Consider the following 4,854-nt stretch of genomic DNA (forward strand, 5'->3'; position numbering starts at 1 on the left):
ACTGCTCCAGGCTATAAGTTATGTGCCAAACAATGAAATTCTTGTCAACAATTACATCTTTGAAGATCTCTCTATGTGAAGAAGACTTATGATTTTAAACTAAACTCCACCCTAACAGGCCATGAATGCCCAACCGTACTGCTCGTCCACCGTGTCATCCTCAGCCCACAGGCGTCACCGGATGCGGATATGGAGGGGCATGTGGTCAGCACACCGCTCTCGCGGCCGTATGTCAGTTTCCGAGACCGGAGCGGCTACTTCTCGATCAAGTAGCTCCTCAGTTTGCCTCACAAGGGCTGAGTGCACCCCGCTTGTCAACAGCGCTCGGCAGACCGGTCGGTCACCCATCCAAGTGCTAGCCCAGCCCGACAGCGCTTAACTTCGGTGATATGACGGGAACCGGTGTTACCGCTGCGGCAAGGCCGTTGGCATGCTTACGATTTAGTGGACGTAAAAATCCAGGATTGGTTACAAATGGGTATCCTAAGATGTGGCTAACTTATTCACTAATGTGCATGTTATTGAAAATATAAGACTCGTCAAGAGAAATTTCCTTAGTTTTAAACGATTGTCTATAGGGGAAATTGAGGTATTTATACAGTTGCTTGAATTAGTTCGCTCTTATAATTACTTTCAGTTTAATGGTGAAGATTTCCGGCAGGACGGATTCCCCATGGGCTGTTGTTTCTCGGTGACATTATCCTACATATTTCTTTACCACATTTAAGTATCCGCCTTTGCACAGAACCCTGCGTTGGGTGACATCGTTTCATTTTAAATTTTTATCAATTTCCGGATTCTATGCTTCGCAGCAGAGTCACCCTGGTATAGTCGTTCCTGTAAGTGGGATATGTAGCTTAATAGTTACATATTACATTATGTACTTTCCCTGGGGCGATTTCTATCCTTGACATTATACTGACGATTTCATTTGGCTATAATAACCCACGATGAATTTGCCACGCTACACTTTTAGGTTAATTTTTTTGCACTGATTGTAGGGGGGGAGGGGGAACTTTGGTTTCTGGGCAGTGTGCTTCATTTACTGGTTTTATTTAGTATACTTTATTTTGTTATTTTTGTTGTATTTCAGTGGCTTTTAGGTTACCTATGCTTGTTTACTTCCTTATTAACTCAAGTCTTTGGCCATTGTGTTTCCGATAGTCTGTACTTTTCTCTGTCTATGGCCGTTTTCTATTCTTAGTATGCATGAGCTATGTTAGTATTATGGTAATATATTGGTTTGTCTAGCTGTGAGAAATGGTAGGTCCCCTTGTTATGAGTATTAGTATATCTCATAGATTTTTTATGTTTCTGTAACTCACCGAATTTCATTTTATAGTGCTCCATACTCATTGTATGTCGAACGTTTTTATTATTGAACATGTTTTGGTCTTTTGTCAGCTTATACGCATGTAAGATGGGATTTTCCCTATCACTTTTAATCGGTTACATTTTTAGACCAAAACTGACATATTCCCCGGGTCACCGGAGAAGTATTCTGTGTTTCTTGACTGTACTCACGAGTTGCATTTTGGTTGATCTAGTATATCTGTAGTTTTGTGACCTTTGCTTCACCATACACGTTATGGGGAATTTTTATGATGCTCTTACCATCCATGCGAATTTTTATGATTTTTAACGATGTTTGATTGATGTCGACATCATGATAACTATGTTTTGAGTATGTTATGTGCTTCTGTTGTGGGTCACAAGTTTTACTGAGTGGCTCGAGACTCTTGGCATATGTAGGCTTGTGCTACTATAGTAGTTGTTCCATGGACTTGGTTTTTCTCATTATTTAGAAAGCTGTTTCACACCTTTAAGAACTATTATGGTTTTTATATTTAAAATTAAAATAAAAAGTAAAAAAATGAAAATAATAATAAAAAATAAATAAATGAGAAAGGAAGGGGAAAGGGAAAAAATAGATAAGCTTCAGTCATTTGTCCTTCTGATTTTATGTATTGTCTATTCTTCGCTTTTTTGTAATGTTTGGCACGTTGTATTATAACTCTGTGATGTCTAGTAGTTTCGATGATAATCAGTATGTCTACATATTCTGATTTGTTGTGGTTTACGTGCACAGGTACGCAAGTACTTTTCTTAACGCTACAAATTGCATTTTGTAGGTTTTAAGGACGTACACTATACACTTCATTTTCCGTAACGTCAGCTGTGGTAGACATTGGTATACACTACATGTATAATCGTTTTTAACATGCAGGGACCTGTAGATAGCATTAATGAATTGTCAAAACTGGTCGCCTAAATAAAATAATCACTTAATGCAACAATTCACCGCAGCTATACTATTAAAGCAGAGGTCCACCGCACTCTGAATTCCTCCCTTGGTGCTATATATACTCGACAGCCTGATAGCCTGACCGAGGCTGAAATAAGAGCCTGTCTCACTGACCAGGGAGTTCACCGCGTCGTGAAGCGGGTTGATAAAGAATTAGTGTCAACCCACAATCTATTCCTCAAACTTGACTGTATGTTACTTCCATCAAAAATTAAGGCTGGCTACGAAGCTATTACTGTCAGGTCATATATCTCTATTCCAACGCGTTGCTATAAATGCCAGCTCTACAACCACACCCGCGAACCTTGTGAAAATGCTGCCAAATGTGGGAGTCATGTTAATGAGGGTGAGTGTCCACTTCCTTCCCCTAACTGCAAGGGTGATCGTGCTGCTTCCTCCTGTGGCTATCCAATCTACCTCAATGAGAGAGCCATTCAGAAGATCCGGTTGAAGGAAAAGGCTCCTACTCACATTGCTCAGCTAGCTTCAAACCTTGCACACCACCCTCTGGCAATTATAGCACATTTTTCTCTACACTCCAACCTACGAAGGCCATGGCTACACACAATTGCGTCTTCCAGCTTAGTGCCACGGTTGTGAAATCGTCCAGCTCCAAGATCACACCCTCATCTTCATCTGCTACGGGTGCGCACCATAACAAAAAACTTTCGCCTGCGCCAGCAAAACCGCATGCCTCGCAAACAGAAGCACGGCAATACAAAAAGGAGTACTCCCACAATGACCTTCTGCACGCCTCCAGCCAGGCAATGTCTGGGCTTGCACCTGACAAACGCCAAGGTTCTAAGCAGTCAAGGTCTTCCACTTCTCCACCTCAGCATTATTCTTCAACGTGATATCCTCATCCAGCCAATCTCCGTTTCTTTGGGACACCCGTCAACAGCCAGTTCGCTGGCCAATCGAAGGTGAATACTGTCACCTCAGTCGAACTAATGACCACGATCCTTCAGCCACGTTCGAATTCTACCACTGGCAGCGCCGTAGTTGTAACAACAACGACGTTGTACTATTGTACATATAAATAATTTTTTTCTGATTTTTCGATAAATTAGTGTAATCGATGTTCTGATTTCATTTCTTTTTTGTTTCATGCCATTATGCTAAAGAAACTGTAAACAATTTTCAATGTGAATATTAATGTTTATGTAAAATTTCAAGCAATATTGTAATAGAATTGAAGTGTAACAAATGTTGAAACTGTTGTAAGATGTTAAAGTTGTAATTGTGCGTCTGGTCCATACGTAGCCAATGTATTAGGATATGTAGAATGCAAAACCTCTGGTGAATACCCTGTCTGTAGGGAGCGGTAAAAGGTGAATGGCAGGCGAGCGCGGGAAAATGCACACGGGCGCTGTACGGCATAACGGGCTCAGCAGTAGTAGTCGGAGTTGGGCATTGGTCTGAGCAACACGTTCTGGATCGAGGAGGCTCTCCTGGAAGACGTAGTTTCATTGAGCCTCGCATATGCCGTTCTGACGCCTATGCAGCATGGCAAAATTCCATAGGCACTAAATGGAAAAGTATTGCGACGCTAAGAAGAAGTAAAGTGCCGATACATCAAGAGCCATTGCTGTGATTGTATGTGTGCTCTGTGCCTCACCATCTCGCCGCTTGCCAACCGCCGCATCGATACGAACAGGTTGAAACTTTTAGTACTGTATTCGTGTGGACCAGTGTTACTTTTGTTCCATACTGTTCAATAGCAACTTAAATTTTACCAGATCTGTCCTATCATTTAATTATCCTCACAACTAACCTAGCCAGGGTCCTTTCCAAATGTTGTGCAATCCGAGTGTCCCGAAATGAAGAATTAAAGTTTATGTTAATAATAATTACCTGCAGACCTAGCTATGTTAGAATGATGTTTAAAGAACTTTGTTGTTAATGAACTAATAGACGATAACAAAGGTCTGACAAAGTTGGAAGGTAATTTTGAAATTGGCTCAAATGGTTCAAATGGCTCTGAGCACTATGGGACTCAACTGCTGAGGTCATTAGTCCCCTAGAACTTAGAACTAGTTAAACCTAACTAACCTAAGGACATCACAAACATCCATGCCCGAGGCAGGATTCGAACCTGCGACCGTAGCGGTCTTGCGGTTCCAGACTGCAGCGCCTTTAACCGCATGGCCACTTCGGCCGGCTTTTGAAATTGGTTTAGTAATGAAGTTTAATTATTTCGAGACAGATATAATGGTATTTAAATGAGCGGGAAATAAGATAAAAAGAGTAGTAACTCATATAGTGGAAATTTTGAGCACACAATGATTTCAGTAATTAAATTTTTTTATGCAGTGATCATAACAGTTTCAGGGTCCCCCCCCCCCTTTTTTATTCATTTGAATTCTGAAGTGTTCTAAACTGATTAGACCAGCAAAGTTAAAGCCAATATAAAAACCAGAATTTATCAGTGTTTTACCTTTATCAAAATTGACATTGTGTGTGTGTTTCGAAAGTGCTATTTCTAGGGTAACCTATGCCCGATTTTAATCAGATCAATAGACAGTACGAAGTTTTGTAGTAAACATTTT

General features: G+C 40.8%; 1 pseudogene; it reads right to left on the reverse strand.

Moving 5' to 3' along the window:
- Positions 1-312: 312 nt before the first annotated feature.
- LOC124614472 lies at positions 313-430 on the reverse strand (annotated as a pseudogene).
- Between the last annotated feature and the right edge of the window lie 4,424 nt (positions 431-4,854).

The sequence above is a fragment of the Schistocerca americana genome, chromosome 4 (assembly GCF_021461395.2).
Source record: "Schistocerca americana isolate TAMUIC-IGC-003095 chromosome 4, iqSchAmer2.1, whole genome shotgun sequence".
NCBI classification, from domain to species: domain Eukaryota; kingdom Metazoa; phylum Arthropoda; class Insecta; order Orthoptera; family Acrididae; genus Schistocerca; species Schistocerca americana.